The sequence below is a fragment of the Palaemon carinicauda genome, chromosome 20 (genome assembly GCF_036898095.1).
Source record: "Palaemon carinicauda isolate YSFRI2023 chromosome 20, ASM3689809v2, whole genome shotgun sequence".
Classification (NCBI taxonomy): Eukaryota; Metazoa; Arthropoda; class Malacostraca; order Decapoda; family Palaemonidae; genus Palaemon; species Palaemon carinicauda.
Window position 1 is genome coordinate 91438540 of NC_090744.1, and position 25973 is coordinate 91464512.

Here is a 25973-nt window from a genome sequence, read left to right on the forward strand (position 1 = left end):
AACTTTAGTTCATGATAGTACACGCCATGTCCACTGACCGACGACCGGATGGTCGTACATGTTGAAGCTCATCCCAGTCGTGGTGAACGGAACGTGCACTACGATCGGCTTCATAGATGGAGGAGCCGCACCCACGTTAGCCGCAAGGAGCCTAATAGATCGGCTAGGTGTAATGGGAAGGCCTTGCAACCAGACCATGGTGACAGAGGCTGGTACGTTCGCCTGCAAGGAAGTGGTCCAACTCACCCTTGGTAACATCAACGGAGGTGAGGAGGAAGAACTAGTAAAAGAAGTCTTTGTTACTGACAAAATTAATATGTCAACGGACTACATAATGCCTTTGGACTGGCTGAAGAGATGGCCACACATGGCAGACGTAGAGCTGCAAAGTCCATAAATTTCCCATCAATTATAAATGCAAGCATGGCAAAGATGAAAAACAAGAAATACCAAGAAAAGATCAAAATTGGAGGAGAAGATTTAAAATCCCTTTTGTTGCAAGATCAAGAGAGTGATGATACAGTCACCAGCAAGCATTGGTTATTTACCATCAAAAGAAATGAAGAAATTTTCACAAGTTAGCTAAGTGAAGGCCATGATTTTAAAAAGTATACCGATAATGCTGGACTGCAGGAGATCTTTTTAGAAATAAGTAAAGTAGACGTTGGTGTCAGTATACCTAAAATTGACTGGCAGAAACCAGACCTAATTAGAATATTTAAAAAAATTAGGAAAAATTTCAAGTCCATAAATTTCCCATCAATCATAAATCAAGCATGGCAAAGACGAAAAACAAGAAATACCAAGAAAAGATCAAAATTTGAGGGAAAGATTTAAAATCCCTTTTGTTGCAAGATCAAGAGTGATGATGATACATTGGAGTTGGAACTTGATGGGAGATCTTTTCAGCTGTATACAGTAAAAACTAACTGGAATGGTGGTGTGTGTATATAGGTTCATAGTAACAGCCTTGCAATTGTTGTTGCCAATGGAAACATGGGGATCTAAAGAAAATTTTAAAGTCCGTAAACAAAAAATTAAATATATAGTAAGAAGTGGTAAAAAAGATACTATATACTTAGGCATCTTACTTCAGAATTTTAAGATATTATCTTTTAAGTGGGAAGCATCATTTGAAAATCATATGATGAAAACATGTCATCAGTACTGTGGGTCATTGAGAAACTAGTTTTTACACTTGTGAAAGGCTATTTTTATGTTACCGAAGGCAGGGTAACACAACATCAAATGATATTCTGTGGCGGGATTTAAACAAAAACAACCCCCACACCCTTGAATCTTACTAATGACAATTCTCTCCAACACAAACTTTCCCCTGACGTTATCATAAACTGGACTCTTAGACTGAAGGGCAACAAAAACAAAACATGACCTTAAAACTATATTTTTCACAAACTAAAACGCAAAAAAATTGCATTCAAAATGAACTTAACATAGAAACCACCAACAACCAAAATAATTACACGTAAAACAAATCATTAAATTCATAAATATACCAAAAAAAACGTAACACCATTCATATAAAACCCTAACAACCTTAAAATTAATCTCGACCACAACCAAAATGTATATTATATTTTATGGGACATCAACACAGTCCTCAACACAAAGCCAACTGTCTTTTATGGCAAACTATCAAATATGTTTACAATTGTTTATTTATTAATGCGGAAACTGTCTCCGCACACAATCCGATCAGTCCTTGGCACAGCCACCAATCTGTGGCAAACGGAACTATATTTAGTTCCAGTCAACTGAACTAAACAGTCAATTAGTTGTCATCATCATCATCATCATCATCATCATTGTTATCATCAATCGGAATCTTGTAAAAGGCTATTTTTATGTTACTGAAGGCAGGGTAACACGACATCAAATGATATTCTGTGGCGGGATGTAAACAAAAACAACCCCCACACCCTTGAATCTTACTAATGACAATTCTCTCCGCAACACAAACTTTCCCCTGACGTTATCATAAACTGGACTCTTAGACTGAAGGGCAACAAAAAAAAAACATGACCTTAAAACTATATTTCTCACAAACTAAAACGCAAAAAAAATTGCATTCAAAATAAACTTAACATAGAAACCACCAAGAACCAAAATAATTACACGTAAAACAAATCATTAAATTCATAAATATACCAAAAAAAACCGTAACACCATTCATATAAAACCCTAACAAACTTAAAATTAATCTCGACCACAACCAAAATGTATATTATATTTAATGGGACATCAACACAGTCCTCAACACAAAGTCAACTGTCTTTTATGGCAAACTATCAAATATGTTTACAATTGTTTATTTATTAATGCGGAAACTGTCCCCGCACACAACCCGATCAGTCCTTGGCACAGCCACCAATCTGTGGCAAACGGAACTATATTCAGTTCCAGTCAACTGAACTAAACAGTCAATTAGTTGTCATCATCATCATCATCATCATCATTATCATTGTTATCATCAATCGGAATCTTGTAAAAGGCTATTTTTATGTTACTGAAGGCAGGGTAACACGACATCAAATGATATTCTGTGGCGGGATGTAAACAAAAACAACCCCCACACCCTTGAATCTTACTAATGACAATTCTCTCCGCAACACAAACTTTCCCCTGACGTTATCATAAACTGGACTCTTAGACTGAAGGGCAACAAAAACAAAACATGACCTTAAAACTATATTTCTCACAAACTAAAACGCAAAAAAAATTGCATTCAAAATAAACTTGACATAGAAACCACCAACAACCAAAATAATTACACGTAAAACAAATCATTAAATTCATAAATATACCAAAAAAAAACGTAACACCATTCATATAACACCCTAACAAACTTAAAATTAATCTCGACCACAACCAAAATGTATATTATATTTTATGGGACATCAACACAGTCCTCAACACAAAGCCAACTGTCTTTTATGGCAAACTATCAAATATGTTTACAATTGTTTATTTATTACTGCGGAAACTGTCTCCGCACACAACCCGATCAGTCCTTGGCACAGCCACCAATCTGTGGCAAACGGAACTATATTCAGTTCCAGTCAACTGAACTAAACAGTCAATTAGTTGTCATCATCATCATCATCATCATTGTTATCATCAATCGGAATCTTGTAAAAGGCTATTTTTATGTTACTGAAGGCAGGGTAACACGACATCAAATGATATTCTGTGGCGGGATGTAAACAAAAACAACCCCCACACCCTTGAATCTTACTAATGACAATTCTCTCCGCAACACAAACTTTCCCCTGACGTTATCATAAACTGGACTCTTAGACTGAGGGGCAACAAAAACAAAACATGACCTTAAAACTATATTTCTCACAAACTAAAACGCAAAAAAAATTGCATTCAAAATAAACTTAACATAGAAACCACCAACAACCAAAATAATTACACGTAAAACAAATCATTAAATTCATAAATATACCAAAAAAAACGTAACACCATTCATATAAAACCATAACAAACTTAAAATTAATCTCGACCACAACCAAAATGTATATTATGTTTTATGGGACATCAACACAGTCCTCAACACAAAGCCAACTGTCTTTTATGGCAAACTATCAAATATGTTTACAATTGTTTATTTATTAATGCGGAAACTGTCTCCGCACACAACCCGATCAGTCCTTGGCACAGCCACCAATCTGTGGCAAACGGAACTATATTCAGTTCCAGTCAACTGAACTAAACAGTCAATTAGTTGTCATCATCATCATCATCATCATCATCATTGTTATCATCAATCGGAATCTTGTAAAAGGCTATTTTTATGTTACTGAAGGCTGGGTAACAAGACATCAAATGATATTCTGTGGCGGGATGTAAACAAAAACAACCCCCACACCCTTGAATCTTACTAATGACAATTCTCTCCGCAACACAAACTTTCCCCTGACGTTATCATAAACTGGACTCTTAGACTGAAGGGCAACAAAAACAAAACATGACCTTAAAACTATATTTCTCACAAACTAAAACGCAAAAAAAATTGCATTCAAAATAAACTTAACATAGAAACCACCAACAACCAAAATAATTACACGTAAAACAAATCATTAAATTCATAAATATACCAAAAAAAACGTAACACCATTCATATAAAACCCTAACAAACTTAAAATTAATCTCGACCACAACCAAAATGTATATTATATTTTATGGGACATCAACACAGTCCTCAACACAAAGCCAACTGTCTTTTATGGCAAACTATCAAATATGTTTACAATTGTTTATTTATTAATGCGGAAACTGTCTCCGCACACAACCCGATCAGTCCTTGGCACAGCCACCAATCTGTGGCAAACAGAACTATATTCAGTTCCAGTCAACTGAACTAAACAGTCAATTAGTTGTCATCATCATCATCATCATCATCATCATTATTATTATCATCAATCGGAATCTTGTAAAAGGCTATTTTTATGTTACTGAAGGCAGGGTAACACGACATCAAATGATATTCTGTGGCGGGATGTAAACAAAAACAACCCCCACACCCTTGAATCTTACTAATGACAATTCTCTCCGCAACACAAACTTTCCCCTGACGTTATCATAAACTGGACTCTTAGACTGAAGGGCAACAAAAACAAAACATGACCTTAAAACTATATTTCTCACAAACTAAAACGCAAAAAAAATTGCATTCAAAATAAACTTAACATAGAAACCACCAACAACCAAAATAATTACACGTAAAACAAATCATTAAATTCATAAATATACCAAAAAAAACGTAACACCATTCATATAAAACCCTAACAAACTTAAAATTAATCTCGACCACAACCAAAATGTATATTATATTTTATGGGACATCAACACAGTCCTCAACACAAAGCCAACTGTCTTTTATGGCAAACTATCAAATATGTTTACAATTGTTTATTTATTAATGCGGAAACTGTCTCCGCACACAACCCGATCAGTCCTTGGCACAGCCACCAATCTGTGGCAAACGGAACTATATTCAGTTCCAGTCAACTGAACTAAACAGTCAATTAGTTGTCATCATCATCATCATCATCATCATTGTTATCATCAATCGGAATCTTGTAAAAGGCTATTTTTATGTTACTGAAGGCAGGGTAACACGACATCAAATGATATTCTGTGGCGGGATGTAAACAAAAACAACCCCCACACCCTTGAATCTTACTAATGACAATTCTCTCCGCAACACAAACTTTCCCCTGACGTTATCATAAACTGGACTCTTAGACTGAAGGGCAACAAAAACAAAACATGACCTTAAAACTATATTTCTCACAAACTAAAACGCAAAAAAAATTGCATTCAAAATAAACTTAACATAGAAACCACCAACAACCAAAATAATTACACGTAAAACAAATCATTAAATTCATAAATATACCAAAAAAAACGTAACACCATTCATATAAAACCCTAACAAACTTAAAATTAATCTCGACCACAACCAAAATGTATATTATATTTTATGGGACATCAACACAGTCCTCAACACAAAGCCAACTGTCTTTTATGGCAAACTATCAAATATGTTTACAATTGTTTATTTATTACTGCGGAAACTGTCTCCGCACACAACCCGATCAGTCCTTGGCACAGCCACCAATCTGTGGCAAACGGAACTATATTCAGTTCCAGTCAACTGAACTAAACAGTCAATTAGTTGTCATCATCATCATCATCATCATTGTTATCATCAATCGGAATCTTGTAAAAGGCTATTTTTATGTTACTGAAGGCAGGGTAACACGACATCAAATGATATTCTGTGGCGGGATGTAAACAAAAACAACCCCCACACCCTTGAATCTTACTAATGACAATTCTCTCCGCAACACAAACTTTCCCCTGACGTTATCATAAACTGGACTCTTAGACTGAGGGGCAACAAAAACAAAACATGACCTTAAAACTATATTTCTCACAAACTAAAACGCAAAAAAAATTGCATTCAAAATAAACTTAACATAGAAACCACCAACAACCAAAATAATTACACGTAAAACAAATCATTAAATTCATAAATATACCAAAAAAAACGTAACACCATTCATATAAAACCATAACAAACTTAAAATTAATCTCGACCACAACCAAAATGTATATTATGTTTTATGGGACATCAACACAGTCCTCAACACAAAGCCAACTGTCTTTTATGGCAAACTATCAAATATGTTTACAATTGTTTATTTATTAATGCGGAAACTGTCTCCGCACACAACCCGATCAGTCCTTGGCACAGCCACCAATCTGTGGCAAACGGAACTATATTCAGTTCCAGTCAACTGAACTAAACAGTCAATTAGTTGTCATCATCATCATCATCATCATCGTTATCATCAATCGGGATCGTGTAAAAGGCTATTTTTATGTCACTGAAGGCAGGGTAACACGACATCAAATGATATTCTGTGGCGGGATGTAAACAAAAACAACCCCCACACCCTTGAATCTTACTAATGACAATTCTCTCCGCAACACAAACTTTCCCCTGACGTTATCATAAACTGGACTCTTAGACTGAAGGGCAACAAAAACAAAACATGACCTTAAAACTATATTTCTCACAAACTAAAACGCAAAAAAAATTGCATTCAAAATAAACTTAACATAGAAACCACCAACAACCAAAATAATTACACGTAAAACAAATCATTAAATTCATAAATATACCAAAAAAAAACGTAACACCATTCATATAACACCCTAACAAACTTAAAATTAATCTCGACCACAACCAAAATGTATATTATATTTTATGGGACATCAACACAGTCCTCAACACAAAGCCAACTGTCTTTTATGGCAAACTATCAAATATGTTTACAATTGTTTATTTATTAATGCGGAAACTGTCTCCGCACACAACATGATCAGTCCTTGGCACAGCCACCAATCTGTGGCAAACGGAACTATATTCAGTTCCAGTCAACTGAACTAAACAGTCAATTAGTTGTCATCATCATCATCATCATCATCATCATCATTATTATCATCAATCGGAATCTTAAAAAACAGGCTAGGTCATCAACGGTTGTGCAGTCAAATGAGCAGTCCAAACAATATTAAATACAGGCCAGGTCAACAACAACAAATCCACTTTCTAAATTCGTATCTCTCCAAAGGAGGAATCACGGCCTGCCAAAATAAAAAAGAAAAACACTTACGAACACTCCTAACTAACTTAACTATCGCACTATAATCAAAGATAAACAATAAACAATTCATGAACGCGCCTAACAAAAATAAATTAAAACAGTACTTACTCCGAATATAAAAAAATCACTTCACAGCCGGCTTTCAAAGAACAAAAAATATCACAACCGACTCCTGCTACAGTCAAATATCCAATGCTTTCGCCCAAGACATTCATTACCGCCCTAACCTAGCTAAAAAATGTAAACAAACAACCTCAAATATACCGACAGTCTTTCCCACTACAAACAATCATTCGCTAACTACCCTTGTTCTTCGGCGCGCACCACCCACACACAAACACACAAACACACATACTCTCTCGCGCACGCGCGATTTAACAAAACTAAAGCAAATGAAATTCTCTCCCTCTCTCTCTCTCTCTCTCTCTCTCTCTCTCTCTCTCTCTCTCTCTCTCTCTCTCTCTCTCTCTCTCTCTCTCTCTGACAAAACTAAAGTAAATAAACACACTCTCTCTCTCTCTCTCTCTCTCTCTCTCTCTCTCTAATGACAAAGCTAAAGCAAATAAAATGTCTACAATGGGCAAGTAAAAAATAAGGTTCCCAAAATTTTTGCAGGTATAAGACATTTTTTATTGACATAAATAAGTATACAATGTGAAAGCTTATACTTTAAACTATTTTTCTACATAGTCGCCAGATTTTTCTACGCATTTTTCCTGACGAGTTATCCACTTCTGAAAACCCTCTTCGAAGAACTCCGCCGCTAGGCCGTCGATGAACTTGCTGACCGCTTCCTTCACCTCTTCATCTGTATTGAAGCGTTGTCCACCCAAGTGTTGCTTCAATTTCGGAAACAAGTGGAATTCGCTGGGAGCAAGATCAGGGCTGTAGGGGGCATGATCAAGCAATTTCCAGCCGAATTTGTCCAGTAGGGCGGTGGTCTGTCGAGAGACATGCGGGCGCGCGTTGTCGTGGTGCAGCCTAATGCCCTTGGTCAATCTTCCTCTCCGGCGATTTTGGATGGCTCTTTTGAGTTTCGTCAACGTCTCGCAATACCTCTCCGAATTTATTGTGGTCCCTTTAGGCATAAACTCGGTAAGCAAGACGCCTTTTTGGTCCCAAAATACCGTTGCCATCACTTTTCCTGCGGAGAGGGTCTGCTTAAACTTCTTCGGCACAGGTGATCCGGTATGGCGCCATTGTTTCGACTGTTCTTTTGTTTCTGGAGTGACGTAGTGACACCACGTTTCATCTCCCGTAATAATGGAGTCCAAGAATTCTTCGGTATTCTCGGCGCATTCTCGAAGAAACCCCCCGGCACACTTGACGCGATTGTCTTTGTCGGTTTATGAAAGCATGTGCGGGACCCACCGCGCACACACCTTGTGATAACCAAGTTTTCCAGTCAAAATGTTGTCGATGGTTTTTTCACAAACCTCAGGAACCTGGTCAGCCAGCTCCCGAAGTGTTACTCTCCGATCCTCGAAGAGAATGCGCTCAATCTTCGCCACGATTTCGTCGGACACCGATGGCCTCCCGCTCCTTTGCTCGTCGTGGACGTCTGTGCGTCCTTCGGAGAACTCCCTGCACCACTTGCGGACGTGTTGGACGCTGATGCAAGCTTTGCCATAAACTTCTTCCAACTGTCTATGAATTTCAATAGGTTTAAGCTTCTGCGCGTTTGAAAATCGAATCACTGAACGGATTTCACACCTGGCGGTGACAGCGATTGCAGGCTCCATCGCGGATGGCTGTTAGGACGGCACTGAGCGTCGCAGCGATCGCTCCCGGTAGTGGGAATGGAGTGGGCGGAGCAACAATCAAGGCGGTGTTGCCAGATTTCACCTAGCATCTCGCATGGCGAGTGTACAGCGTTGGGAACCTTATTTTTTACTTGCCCCTCGTATTTAACAATACTAAAACAACTCTCTCTCTCTCTCTCTCTCTCTCTCTCTCTCTCTCTCTCTCTCTCTCTCTCTCTCTCTCTCTCTCTCTCTCTCTCTCGATTTGGCAAAACAAAAAAATTGAAATAAAATTAATCCTCCACATTCCTTCTCCCTTACTTTGCCAAATCCTCACACAACACTTACCTATTTTCTCATTACCCAGTCGCAATCAGGAACAGGGCCTCGGCTTCGAGTAACTGGGCCTTCATATACCTGCACTCTCTCATTCACTTCTTCCATGTCGTTTTCATTCAACGTACTATTACGATTCCCGTCTATGTTCTGCTCGTCTAAGATATCATTCGCTATTTCATCTACCTCGGTTTCATCTGGCCCGAAAATCCCACTAATTTCTGTCAACAATTCATCCATTACATCTAAACCATTTTCTACTTTAACAAAAGAATCATTCATACAGCTTATCATTCTCCTATCTTTCATTCGCGTGTTCGTCATACGTTCTCTTGCCTCATCTAACGAAAAACCACACACACTATAAGTATCATTCATACTCATCCAAGTTTCATCTGTATTAATAAATTTATCTTCCATACTCACCTGTACATTTACACCCTTGTCCTGCTTATTCTGATTCCCGCCAACAACTACAAAATTTTCCTGTCTTTTATCCCCAGTAAAATTCACAGATTTCTTTTTCCTTTCATACTCTACTAACACCAATTGCTTATCTTCTAAACCTAATGCCTCACACATACTCGGTTCATACTTGTTCGTTTTCAGCCATTTATTCATACCATTCTCCTGAATATATCTTGGTACCTTCTTCCATTTTCGCAACTGATTGTGGTGTGCCCTAACCTTTTCCACACTACCATCCACATTTACTTTACCTAAAACATAACTCAACCCACTAGAACCAACATCTAACACCTCATATGGACCTTCAAACTTATCACGTACCTTATTGACATTCATTCTTCCATTTTCAATTACTTCTTTTAACACTTTCTCTCCCACTTTGTAGCTTTCAAATCTCTCATTTGCTTTCTTCCAAACATCTCTATCATTCTCGGACACACTCAATCTCGGTCTTACTATCTTTTCAAAATTCAACACAAACTTACACGGAGACATACCAGTACTCTTGTGCACCGTCGCATTATACGCCCACAACGCACGCCCAACATATAAATCCCAATCATTATCACATGTACTCATCATCCGCAAAATTTCTGTCAAGGTTCTTACCGTCCTTTCAGCCAAACCATTCGCACTTGGCATATACGGAGTCGAATATACATGTTCAATGCCCCATTCTCTTAACATCTGCTCAAACTCCCATCCAACAAACTCCGGACCATTGTCACTTAACATTTTTGCAGGCTTACACACACTCATCGGCAACATCACTTGACTACATTCTCGCTACAGTCTCACTTCTTTTATTCTTGATGGGTACTGCATACGCAAACCTGCTCATATGATCGACCATAATAATCATTCCCACATGTCTCCTCGCAGTCACAGGCAACGAAACACAATCAATCACAAACATCTCAAATGGCTCTTTCATACGTAACCTCAGAACAGGCGGACTTGCATGCATGCTCTGATACTTTCCCTTCTGACAATCCTCACAAGTAGTCGCTACATCCCTACAAATTTGACTCAACCCAGGCGTAAACAACCTCTCTCGCATGCATTCCCACAATTTATTCTTCCCCATATGCCCATACCTGTCATGCACTACCATACACATACTTACAGCTGCATGCATTGGAAATACAGGAACATATATATCTTCATCCATTCCCCTATGCAAAAAATACACAATATTCTTACAAACAATAAATCTTTTAACAACTTTCTTATACGCTTCCAAATCACACGGCCATTCTTCCACCCTAATACCATTTAAAATACAATCACGTAACCTATTTATTTCGAAACATTCACCTTGCATTTCTTCCACCTCTTCTTTGCTTAACAAATCTTCTTCACTCTTTGCAATATCAATCATGCCAACAAAATTCGCCATGAATACACTATTATCCTCAATTACTATTACCTTACGGCCATTCTTTGAAAGCAAACCCTTACCAACATCAACTGACACATGGTGCAACCTCAAAAAATCTATTCCCATCAAAAAACAACTAGGCATTTCATTCTCTCCCATTATAATAAAATTGTTCAACTTCCATACTCCCTAGTTTCACCTTCAACCTCACTTCTTCCCAAACAAGTAAACTTCCCTGACCTATTCCATGAATTCTCACACTCGTACACTGTCTTTTCACTTCCCAATTATACCTCTCAATTTCCCTGATAACCGACTCATTTACTAATGACACTTGAGCACCCGTATCAATTAAACTACAATATTCATTCTCATTTATATTCACATATGTCATCATCCTTCCTTTTACACCATGCATACATACATTTACTCTCCTTTCAATTCTGTCGCTCACTTCACCAATATGTTCATCATCATATTCACTGTCCTCTATATCGTCATATCTTAGATTAAGGTCACTTGCACCATTATCCTTCTCACTCAACAATTTGCAACATTCCTCATTACATTGCATCCTCAAGATATATTCCCTATCATTCTTCTTACATGCCCTATATTCCATCGGTCGATTCCATCCAAAATACAAATACACAGTTACACCATACAACATACTTACCATCAATAATATCTTTGATAATACTTCCCCTTCTAGTACACTACTCTCCTTCTCATATACCATTTCTTTTGACACTTCATTCATCACCCTTCTTTTAAGCTCGCTTACGCTACCCGGTATTTCCGTGTTTAACCCCTCTTGTATTAACTTACTTAAACCCATTAGGATACACTTATATACCATATCTTCCCCTTCACAAATCTGCTCCACAACTAAACCTTCAGGCAACCTTTCAGAATTCTGATTACTCTTTTTATCTTCCATCCTCCCATGCATCCTCAACATCGCATCTGCTATCACATTCTTATTTCCCGGTTTCATGAACTTTTTTACCTCCCATTCCCCGAATTGTTAAAACGCCTGTTTAACTCCATAGATAATTGTCATATGACCTACCCCAAGCAATACGAAATTCTTTGTCAGTAAAAGTTCAGCATACCTGGTAATGTGATTCGTGACTTTAGACTTTACAAGACAAACTTTTTATATCTTACCCACTCGCTTACATTGAAGATCAAGAACGAGACTTATGACAGGAGACGAAAAAAGCCATGCTAACCCTACACTTCGCACTTCAAGCAAATGTTGGTAAAGCTGTAGCGGGATGTCAACAAAAACAACCCCCCACACCCTTGATCACTCTACTTCCAAAATATCCCACAATACAAACTTTCCCCTTACTTTACTTTAAACTGAACTATTGCACGAAGGGAAAAACAAACAAAACATAACCTTAAAACTATATTCACCGCAACCAGAGCAAAAATCACACATTAAACAAACTTAACACAAAAACAGACAAAATAACTTTTATATTTATATCATAGCGGTGTGTGTGGGTACACAGAACTCACCAATCACAAAACCTTTTCGAATTCAACACCAACAGTCCCCACACAGTAACGAAAAACACTTAAACACTAAAATAAATCATATACCACAACCCAGAAATAAATCACATCTAACACCAACATAAGCGAGAACGCCAAAATATTAAATATATAAGTTGTGTGGTAACCTTAGTCCACAGACTCCACACACTGGCAACAATCCTTGTAGCCAGTTGCCACAATCCCTGGACAGCAATCACTGCAGTCAATTCGAATGTACAATCACATTAATGGTGGTCATCATCATCGTAAAGAACAAATCTATTTCCAGCCGGGTCGTCAACGCTCAAGTTCTCTATTTATATAAATATCCGCAGTCAAACTATGTTCATTGTACGGTCCAGGTCGTCATCTTCAAGTTATTCATACAAGCACACGGCTGGCAAACCACCTTCCAGGCCAAACTAAAACTCCAAGGAGTCTAAAGGAGCCTAAAGGAGGAATTACGGCTCAAAATATAAAAAAAAGCTTCACAGCCGGCTTTCGAAGAGCAAAAAAAATAACAACCGACTCTTTCTACAGTCAGAGATCCAATGCTTTCGCCCAAGACATTCATCACCGCCCTATCCTAGCTAAAAAATGTAAACAAACAACCTCAAATATACCCACAATCTTTCCAACAACAACCAATCATTCGCTAATTACCCTTGTTCTTCGGCGCGCACCGCGGACACACAAAACACGCACACACAAACGCACATACACACATACTCTCTCGTGCACGCGCGATCTAACAACACTAAAGCAAATGAAATTCTCTCTCTCTGACAAAACTAAAGCAAATAAACACTCTCTCTCTCTCTCTCTCTCTCTCTCTCTCTCTCTCTCTCACAAAACTAAGCAAATAAACACTTTCTCTCTCTTGTGGTTTGACAAAACTTAAGTAAATAAACACCCACACTCACTCTCTCTCTCTCTCTCTCTCTCTCTCTCTCTCTCTCTCTCTTCTCTCTCTCTCTCTCTCTCTCTCATTAATGACAAAGCTAAAGCAAATAAAATGTCTCTATTTAACAATACTAAAACAACTCTCTCTCTCTCTCTCTCTCTCTCTCTCTCTCTCTCTCTCTCTCTCTCTTGATTTGGCAAAACAAAAAAATAAATTAGAATAAAATTAATCCTCCACATTCCTCCCCCCTTACTTTGCCAAATCCTCACACAACACTTACCTATTTTCTCATTACCCAGTCGCAATCAGGAATAGGGCCTCGGCTTCGAGTAACTGGGCCTTCATATACCTGCACTCTCTCATTCACTTCTTCCATGTCGTTTTCATTCAACGTACTATTACGATTCCCGTCTATGCTCTGCTCGTCTAAGATATCATGCACTATTTCATCTACCTCAATTTCATCTGGCCCGAAAATCCCACTAATTTCTGTCAACAATTCATCCATTACATCTAAACCATTTTCTACTTTAACAAAAGAATCATTCATACTGCTTATCATTCTCCTATCTTTCATTCTCGTGTTCGTCATACGTTCTCTTGCCTCATCTAACGAAAAACCACACACACTATAAGTATCATTCATACTCATCCAAGTTTCATCTGTATTAATACATTTATCTTCCGTACTCACCTGTACATTTACACCCTTGTCCTGCTTATTCTGATTCCCGCCAACAACTACAAAATTTTCCTGTCTTTTATCCCCAGTAAAATTCTCAGACTTCTTTTTCCTTCCATACTCTACTAACACCAATTGCTTATCTTCTAAACCTAATGCCTCACACATACTCGGTTCATACTTGTTCGTTCTCAGCCATTTATTCATACCATTCTCCTGAATATATCTTGGTACCTCCTTCCATTTCCGCAACTGATTGTGGTGGGCCCTAACCTTTTCCACACTACCATCCACTCTTACTTTACCTAAAACATAACTCAACCCACTAGAACCAACATCTAACACCTCATATGGACCTTCAAACTTATCACGTACCTTATTGACATTCATTCTTCCTTTTTCAATTACTTCTTTTAACACTTTCTCTCCCACTTTGTAGCTTTCAAATCTCTCATTTGCTTTCTTCCAAACATCTCTATCATTCTCGGACACACTCAATCTCGGTCTTACTATCTTTTCAAAATTCAACACAAACTTACACGGAGACATACCAGTACTCTTGTGCACCGTCGCATTATACGCCCACAACGCACGCCCAACATATAAATCCCAATCATTATCACATGTACTCATCATCCGCAAAATTTCTCTCAAAGTTCTTACAGTCCTTTCAGCCAAACCATTCGCACTTGGCATATACGGAGTCGAATATACATGTTCAATGCCCCATTCTCTTAACATCTGCTCAAACTCCCATCCAACAAACTCCGGACCATTGTCACTTAACATTTTTGCAGGCTTACACACACTCATCGGCAACATCACTTGACTTACCATTCTCGCTACAGTCTCACTTCTTTTATTCTTGATGGGTACTGCATACGCAAACTTGCTCATATGATCGACCATGACAATCATTCCCACATGTCTCCTCGCAGTCACAGGCAACGAAACACAATCAATCACAAACATCTCAAATGGCTCTTTCATACGTAACCTCAGAACAGGCGGACTTGCATGCATGCTCTGATACTTTCCCTTCTGACAATCCTCACAAGTAGTCGCTACATCCCTACAAATTTGACTCAACCCAGGCGTAAACAACCTCTCTCGCATGCATTCCCACAATTTATTCTTCCCCATATGCCCATACCTGTCATGCACTACCATACACATACTTACAGCTGCATGCATTGGAAATACAGGAACATATATATCTTCATCCATTCCCCTATGCAAAAAATACACAATATTCTTACAAACAATAAATCTTTTAACAACTTTCTTATACGCTTCCAAATCACACGGCCATTCTTCCACCCTAATACCATCTAAAATACATTCACGTAACCTATTTATTTCGAAACATTCACCTTGCATTTTTTCCACCTCTTCTTTGCTCAACAAATCATCTTCACTTTTTGCAATATCAATCATGCCAACAAAATTCGCCATGAATACACTATTATCCTCAATTACTATTACCTTACGGCCATTCTTTGAAAGCACACCCTTACCAACATCAACTGACACATGGTGCAACCTCAAAATATCTATTCCCATCAAAAAACAACTAGGCATTTCATTCTCTCCCATTACAATAAAATTATGTTCAACTTCCATACTCCCTAGTTTCACCTTCAACCTCACTTCTTCCCCAACAAATAAACTTCCCTGACCTATTCCATGGATTCTCACACTCGTACACTGTCTTTTCACTTCCCAATTGTACCTCTCAATTTCCCTGATAACCGACTCATTTACTAATGGCACTTGAGCACCCGTATCAATTAAACTACAATATTCATTCTCATTTATATTCACATATGTCATCATCCTTCCTTTTACACCATGCATACATACATTTACTCTCCTTTCAATTCTGTTGCTCACTTCACCAATATGTTCATCATTATATTCACTATCCTCTATACAGTCATATCTTAGGTTAAGGTCACTTGCATCATTATCCTTCTCACTCAACAATTTGCAACATTCCTCATTACATTGCATCCTCAAGATATATTCCCTATCATTCTCCTTATATGCCCTATATTCCATCGGTCGATTCCATCCAAAATACAAATACACAGTTACACCATACAACATACTTACCACCATTAATATCTTTGATAATAATTTCCCTTCTAGTACACTACTCTCCTCCTCATACACCATTTCTTTTGACACTTCATTCATCACCCTTCTTTTAAGCTCGCTTACGCTACCCGGTATTTCCGTATTTAACCCCTCTTGTATTAACTTAATTAAACCCATTAGGATACACTTATATACCATATCTTCCCCTTCACAAATCTGCTCCACAACTAAACCTTCAGGCAACCTTTCAGAATTCTGATTACTCTCTTTATCTTCCATCCTCCCATGCATCCTCGACATCGCATCTGCTATCACATTCTTATTTCCCTGTACATATTCTAACCTAAAATCAAATTCATTCAAATCCTCTATGGTCCTAGCAACCCTTGCATTCACACACACTTTCCTTATCATCTACACTAGGGGCTGATGGTCAGTACGCACAATGAATTTTACACCATACAAATATACTTTCAATGCTTTCACACAAAATCGTATTGCAGCCAATTCCCTGTCAATCGTCGAATACTTACGCTCAGCTTTATTAAATGCTTTACAAACATACGCTATTACTCTCAATTGCTCTTCTCCATTTACTCTCTGCATTTGAACCAAACAACCACCCATACTAACCCCACTCGCATCCGTATACAACTCTAGCATATTCGCATTTTCACTGTAGTCTGGAAATGCCAAAGTGACGTCTTTCGCGGCCTCTTCCTTCAACCTTTCAAACGCTTCTATCATCCGATCATCCCATTTTAACTTCGTACTATTCCTTTTACCTGTCCATTCATTCAAAGGCTTCCCTATACCTGAACAATCTCTTAACAAACTTGCGCCCAAACTCAACCAAACCAAGAAAACCTCGCAACTCACGCACAGTCCGGGGACGTGGAAATTCTCGCACCTTATTCACAAACTTGTCACTCTTCCTTATACCAGATTCACCCACTACATGCCCAAGAAATTCCACCTCCCTGGACAACCATGTACACTTCTCAAGCTTAATTTTCACACCAACTTCAATTAACCGCCTCAACACTGCCTCAAGCAACCGCATATGTTCCTCAACAGTCTCGCTCGCAATCAGAATATCATCTATAAAAACAGTCACCTTCTGTCGATCGAAACCAGCCAATACAACATTCATCGCTCTTTGGAAGGCAGCAGGCGCATTAGCAAGACCAAAACTCAACCTTTTAAATTGAAAGTGACAATTTGTACTTGAAAATGCGGTAATGGGCCTGCTCCCCTCTGCCAGAGGCATCTGATAATAGCCCCGCACCAAATCTAATTTAGTAAAAACTTTCATTCCATGCATCTTATAAACACAATCAGACACCACATTCATTGGAAAACGTTCTTTAACAGTCACCTCATTCACCTTCCTATAATCAATACACATACGTAAACTTCCATCAGGCTTTCGTACAGGGACAATAGGGCTATTCCAGGCACTCACTCCTTTCTATTACACCCATACGCTCTAATTCCTGACACTGCTCCTCTATCTCCTTGGCAATAGGCGGAGAAAAATGCCTGGGACGCTGATATATGGGGGTATCATCACTGAGAACTATTTTAAATTCTGGCAGGTCTGACCCCCCACAATCATCGTCACCGAGACTCATAACTCTCCGCTTATCCCATAACATCTTAAGCAATCGTTCCCTTCCGACCTCACTTATACTCTCATCTAACTTGATTCTTCCTTTCAACGTATCGTAATCCCAATCGTCATCGTTCTTTACCTTACCAGCCATTACCTGTCTCGCCTCTACATATCTTCCATCCTCTACATTGATCAGTGTATACATACATCCCATGCAATCGCCCTCACGTATACCACGTACTCTCTTCCTCCTAACACTCGGTAACAACCTTACATACACCTGGGGTTCCTGCATATTCATAACACCATCATATATATACGCACTCGTTTTCACCAAATTACCTGCTTCCATACCTTCCAATACATATTCATCCTTGTCACTATTTGAAATTCCCAGACTGCTCGGCCATGCAACTTTTACACTAATAACCTCGCCTTTCTTACCCGATAACTTTACACTTTCCTTTGCTACCAATGGCACTCCCTTCCACACCTTTGTACTCACTCTGCCGTCTTCATTTAAATAAAATTCCCCACAAATATTACCTTTAACCTTTATTTCTATCATATTCACACTTGGATGTACAATCATACCACATTTTTTCAGAAATTTATACCCAAGCAGTACGTCATATTTCTCATTCGCTCCCTCGACCACGTAAAAATCATTATCCTCCATCATCAGCCCCCCAATCATAACATTTTCCCGTAACTTCCCTTGCACATGCATACGCAAATTACCAATACCTTTTACTTCACCCTTACATCCCTTAAATTCACAAACCTCTTTTACCTTATCATATGCATTCCTGAACATTAAATTGACACCACAACCAGTATCAATCAAACCAACCAACTCTACACCATTAAAAATCATTTTCACACTCATGCAATCATGTGCTCTTTCTCCCATCACATCTTCATGCAATAAACCCTCACGAACATGCATCACATTCACTCCCCACACACACGAGGACTCACCCAGCTGAACCCTCTGATTAATTAGTTTCCCGAACATCCTGGCTGACTTGAGCCCTTCTTTCTACAAACCCTAGCTACATGCCCATCTGCACCACATCCAGTACACTTACCCCGCGGCTCCTTGCACATTCTAGCATAATGACCATCCTTACCACAATTACCACAAATTACATTCATACGATTACTACGGCATCCACTCGCTATGTGCCCAGTCATACCACACCGATAACACTTAACCACTTTCTCTTTCTTACAGTCGCTAATACGATGCCCTGTCTCTCCACACCCGAAACATGCTCCTAATGCCCATCTACACTCGTTCTTTTTATGTCCTACCTTCCCACACCTATAACACCTCTCTTCACGGATACCACTACCTAACCTAACTTGCTGCGTACTAGCACTTCTATCTCTCCAAACTTGATTTCCCTGTCTAAACCCGTCATTTCTCGGCATGGGTATTCCTACATTACTCACCCTAACAATTCTATCTACTACACTATCAGCTGCCCTCATTGGCCCTCTCATAACAGCATCTCTAAAACTACCAAATTCTGGCACACATTCCTCCATTTCAGTTCTTACACTCACAGATTTACTTTCTTTCATACACCTATCCAACTCGTAATCCTCAACTATCTCTAAAATATCATCCCAAGTCAATCTCTCTCTAGTCCACCTCATTTTCTCCTTCCGTTTCAAATTAATAAACTCACACACACTCTCTGGTACTGTACCCAAAAACTTCTTCATTAGTTCCTTATTTTCATTTATTCCTTCGTCCCCATACTTCTTTCTAGCCAATGTTTCTAACCGACATACATACATCGAGATTGCTTCACCCACCTTCATTCGTGCTTCATCAAAATCATTTTTTCGCTTATACCTAACACTACCTTTCATACGTTTTACCTGTTCAATTATCCTCTTCTTTACACTTTCATATTCAACCTCTCCTACACTCATTATCACCCCATACATCGTCAACAAATATCCTGACAAAAATTCTCCCAACTCCCTAGCCCAAACTCTCTTACTATCCCCATACTTAGCCTGACAAAACTTTTCATATTCTCTAAAGAAGTCATATACATCCCTACTGCTATGTTCATTAAAACTTTCACACCTAGGTACCTCTCTCATAAACACCGTCTTACAAACTTCCTCTACTTCATTCTCACTACTATCTTCACTGTCTACTCCCTTCTTGTTGCCTTCTTCTTCATTTGAATACAATGAATCTAGTTCTACACTCAAAGTCCTATCTTTAACTATTCCCTTCTTACCCTTTTTCTTACTTACCACCTTCACCCATTCATGATCATCCTCACTCACACCCTGACCTTTCTTCTTTTCTTTCTTCACATTATCTTTACCTTTCTTCTCAGTCTTCCTATCACCCTTCGTTCCAATCTTACTATGTCTAGGCCCTTTACTTTCAATATCACTATCACTACCTTCCCCATTATCACTTACCCTATCCTCTTCCACCATCAACCCGTTACCAGAAGCAGAAGCCACTCCTCCGACTGCACCTTCACCCATGACAGTTTTCATCATCCCCATTACTTGCCCTATCATAGCTTCCATTCGTTTCTCATTTTCTCGCATCCTCATCTCAACACCCTCTTCCACTCTCTCTACAGTTCCCTGAAGTTCCCTAAGTTTCCTTTGCATCTCCTTATTCTCACTACTTAACCTCGCATTCTCCAACAACAACCTCTCCTCTCGCTCATTAGACAACCGCAATTCCTCCTTTAACATATACAACTGTTCCTCCATTAACTCCATTTCAACACCATTAATATTTTAAGTATTTTCCAAACCTATTTACCCTTGTCCAAAAGTCCAGTTTCAATCCCACCTTCAACAGTAAACAGTCTCTGTTCGGGCGCCAAATTTATGTAGCGGGATGTCAACAAAAACAACCCCCCACACCCTTGATCACTCTACTTCCAAAATATCCCACAATACAAACTTTCCCCTTACTTTACTTTAAACTGGACTATTGCACGAAGGGAAAAACAAACAAAACATAACCTTAAAACTATATTCACCGCAACCAGAACAAAAATCACACATTAAACAAACTTAACACAAAAACAGACAAAATAACACTTTTATATTTATATTATAGCGGTGTGTGTGGGTACACAGAACTCACCAATCACAAAACCTTTACGAATTCAACACCAACAGTCCCCACACAGTAACGAAAAACACTTAAACACTAAAATAAATCATATACCACAACCCAGAAATAAATCACATCTAATACCAACATAAGCGAGAACGCCAAAATATTAAATATATAAGTTGTGTGGTAACGTAGTCCACAGACTCCACACACTGGCAACAATCCTTGTAGCCAGTTGCCACAATCCCTGGACAGCAATCACTGCAGTCAATTCGACTGTCCATCAACATTAAAGGTGGTCATCATCATTGTAAAGAACAAATCTATTTCCAGCCGGGTCGTCAACGCTCAAGTTCTCTATTTATATAAATATCCGCAGTCTAACTATGTTCATTGTACGGTCCAGGTCGTCATCTTCAAGTTATTCATACAAGCACACGGCTGGCAAACCACCTTCCAGGCCAAACTAAAACTCCAAGGAGTCTAAAGGAGCCTAAAGGAGGAATTACGGCTCAAAATATAAAAAAAAAGCTTCACAGCCGGCTTTCGAAGAGCAAAAAAAATAACAACCGACTCCTTCTACAGTCAGAGATCTAATGCTTTCGCCCAAGATATTCATCACCGCCCTATCCTAGCTAAAAAATGTAAACAAACAACCTCAAATATACCGACAATCTTTCCAACAACAACCAATCATTCGCTAATTACCCTTGTTCTTCGGCGCGCACCGCGGACACACAAAACACACACAAAACACGCACACACAAACGCACATACACACATACTCTCTCGCGCACGCGCGATCTAACAAAACTAAAGCAAATGAAATTCTCTCTCTGACAAAACTAAAGCAAATAAACACTCTCTCTCTCTCTCTCTCTCTCTCTCTCTCTCTCTCTCATTGACAAAGCTAAAGCAAATAAAATTTCTCTATTTAACAATACTAAAACAACTCTCTCTCTCTCTCTCTCTCTCTCTCTCTCTCTCTCTCTCTCTCTCTCACAAAACTAAGCAAATAAACACTTTCTCTCTCTTGTGGTTTGACAAAACTTAAGTAAATAAACACCCACTCTCTCTCTCTCTCTCTCTCTCTCTCTCTCTCTCTCTCATTGACAAAGCTAAAGCAAATAAAATTTCTCTATTTAACAATACTAAAACAACTCTCTCTCTCTCTCTCTCTCTCTCTCTCTCTCTCTCTCTCTCTCACAAAACTAAGCAAATAAACACTTTCTCTCTTGCGGTTTGACAAAACTCAAGTAAATAAACACCCACACTCACTCTCTCTCTCTCTCTCTCTCTCTCTCTCTCTCTCTCTCATTGATGACAAAGCTAAAGCAAATAAAATTTCTCTATTTAACAATACTAAAACTCTCTCTCTCTCTCTCTCTCTCTCTCTCTCCTCTCTCTCGATTTGCAAAACAAAAAAATAAATTAGAATAAAATTAATCCTCCACAAAGCAATAGAAATATAGTTTTCTTTAGGTTAAGCCATAGGACTCTCTTCCATACAACACAGGTTACTCGATACATCAATTGCCAGGACGAAAATGACAAAGCATTGTTTGATATAATTTATCATATCAATTTCACCAGAGAGAGTAGCTTGAATTCCTTAGAAGGTAGACTTCTAAAAGATGTTTCATATAAGGGCATTGACATCGGCCGTTTGATAAATTTTGAAATCATATATATATGGCTATCAGTATATTGCAATATATCGTGTACCTATGAAAGCCATACTTTTCTTACCGATTTATACTAATTTTCAGGCGGTTTCTTTCTTTCTCTCTGTTGTAAATGGTGAAGAGTTTCAGCGCAATTGTAGTTTTGCAATGGCGAGGACAAAGCAACATATTTGCCATGACTAAAGTCGAATCTATATGAAATAGTTCAGAGCTACTACAACAACTGCTGCCGATGATTACCTTGGATGTACTAAAAGGGCTCTGAGGTAGGAGTCGAAGTCGGTGAAATTATTTCTGAATCCTGCTCCAGTCTTGCCCCAATAACATCATTCCAAATATACAATTCTCTCAAGGAAAAAAAAATTGTTTTCTATTTCTACGAATGTTGTTTTATATTTATTTTCATTTTATTTTTTAGTCGCAAATCTAAAATTTGTAGGAGTCAGAGTAGAATATCTCAGTGCGATTCCACATCCCGGTTTTAAACCTTTTCTATTATGTTTGATAATTTGTGTTAACCATCCAATCATCTACCACCATAAAACATTTTATTGGTCTTCCGGCTCATTTTATATGTGCAGTACAGTCTCTCCTAGCGGGGATTTACGCGGTAGCCTAATAACAATGGGAATGAAGGAAAGAAGGCAAGAAGGAAGGGGGGTGGGGGGGCTAGTACTAGGATAGCCATAGGTGTAAACACTGAAGGAGGGTTGGGGGAACCTCTGCGTCACAGTTACGTGATTAAGTACCACTTCTTCGAAACGCTGTGAAGGAAGGGAAGAAGTTCTCTTTTTTCTAAGAGTAAACAGGTTATTTAGGCACATATGTCAATTCATTGTACCACCAAAAATTAGGCCAATGTTTGAAACATTCATTGCTGTAGTTTCATGGAAATTCATAAGCCGGTTTGTTAGATATTTGGGAAAAACACTATTACACGGCCTCTGGAAAAAATAGTAAATGTCTGGCACAATCACGAAGCCTGTAAAGAAGAATCTACGTATGGCAAGTGTGGCTTGGGGACGCATCACACGCTCTTGCACACTGTGAAGAAAACCCCTCCAAGGGACAGTGCAAACTCCAAGAGAGCAACTGTCCAAGACATGTGACAAGCCTAAAGCGGAGGCCGGGACGACTAGCAATGCACCGCCTAATAGAACTAACTCCGAAACCACTCCAGAGGCTGGGACTGCTGCAACGACGGGGCACGTACACGCCATGTCCACTGACCGACGACCGGATGGTCGTACATGTTGAAGCTCATCCCAGTCGTGGTGAACGGAACGTGCACTACGATCGGCTTCATAGATGGAGGAGCCGCACCCACGTTAGCCGCAAGGAGCCTAATAGATCGGCTAGGTGTAATGGGAAGGCCTTGCAACCAGACCATGGTGACAGAGGCCGGTACGTTCGCCTGCAAGGAAGTGGTCCAACTCACCCTTGGTAACATCAACGGAGGTGAGGAGGAAGAACTAGTAAAAGAAGTGTGTTACTGACAAAATTAATATGTCAATGGACTACATAATGCCTTTGGACTGGCTGAAGAGATGGCCACACATGGCAGACGTAGAGCTGCCAAGTCCATAAATTTCCCATCATTTATAAATGCAAGCATGGCAAAGATGAAAAACAAGAAATACCAAGAAAAGATCAAAATTGGAGGAGAAGATTTAAAATCCCTTTTGTTGCAAGATCAAGAGAGTGATGATACAGTCACCAGCAAGCATTGGTTATTTACCATCAAAAGAAATAAAGAAATTTTCACAAGTTAGCTAAGTGAAGGCCATGATTTTAAAAAGTATACCGATAATGCTGGACTGCAGGAGATCTTTTTAGAAATAAGTAAAGTAGACGTTGGTGTCAGTATACCTAAAATTGACTGGCAGAAACCAGACCTAATTAGAATATTTAAAAAAATTAGGAAAAATTTCAAGTCCATAAATTTCCCATCAATCATAAATCAAGCATGGCAAAGACGAAAAACAAGAAATACCAAGAAAAGATCAAAATTTGAGGGGAAGATTTAAAATCCCTTTTGTTGCAAGATCAAGAGTGATGATGATACATTGGAGTTGGAACTTGATGGGAGATCTTTTCAGCTGTATACAGTAGAAACTAACTGGAATGGTGGTGTGTGTATATAGGTTCATAGTAACAGCCTTGCAATTGTTGTTGCCAATGGAAACATGGGGATCTAAAGAAAATTTTAAAGTCCGTAAACAAAAAATTAAATATATAGTAAGAAGTGGTAAAAAAGATACTATATACTTAGGCATCTTACTTCAGAATTTTAAGATATTATCTTTTAAGTGGGCAGCATCATTTGAAAATCATATGATGAAAACACATGTCATCAGTACTGTGGTAGTATGGGTAATTGAGAAACTAGCTTTTACACTTGTAAAAGGCTATTTTTATGTTACCGAAGGCAGGTTAACACGACATCAAATGATATTCTGTGGCGGGATGTAAACAAAAACAACCCCCACACCCTTGAATCTTACTAATGACATTCTCTCCGCAACACAAACTTTCCCCTGACGTTATCATAAACTGGACTCTTAGACTGAAGGGCAACATGAACAAAACATGACCTTAAAACTATATTTCTCACAAACTAAAACGCAAAAAAAAATTGCATTCAAAATAAACTTAACATAGAAACCACCAACAACCAAAATAATTACACGTAAAACAAATCATTAAATTCATAAATATACCAAAAAAAACGTAACACCATTCATATAAAACCCTAACAAACTCAAAATTAATCTCGACCACAACCAAAATGTATATATTTTATGGGACATCAACACAGTCCTCAACACAAAGCCAACTGTCTTTTATGGCAAACTATCAAATATGTTTACAATTGTTTATTTATTAATGCGGAAACTGTCTCCGCACACAACCCGATCAGTCCTTGGCACAGCCACCAATCTGTGGCAAACGGAACTATATTCAGTTCCAGTCAACTGAACTAAACAGTCAATTAGTTGTCATCATCATAATCATCATCATCATTATTATCATCAATCGGAATCTTAAAAAACAGGCCAGTCATCAACGGTTGTGCAGTCAAATGAGCAGTCCAAACAATATTAAGTACAGGCCAGGTCATCAACAACAAATCCACTTTCTAAATTCGTATCTCTCCAAAGGAGGAATCACGGCCTGCCAAAATAAAAA

At 38.6% G+C, this 25973-nt stretch overlaps 1 long non-coding RNA gene and 1 pseudogene across 3 annotated transcripts in view; both read left to right on the forward strand.

The window, feature by feature from the left end:
- Window positions 1-25973, forward strand: part of LOC137614312 (uncharacterized) — a 190843-nt gene that overhangs the window by 71068 nt on the left and 93802 nt on the right. The gene's annotated exons all lie outside the window — the stretch shown is intronic.
- LOC137614476 (uncharacterized) overlaps window positions 1-25973 on the forward strand; it is a 29495-nt pseudogene that overhangs the window by 2122 nt on the left and 1400 nt on the right.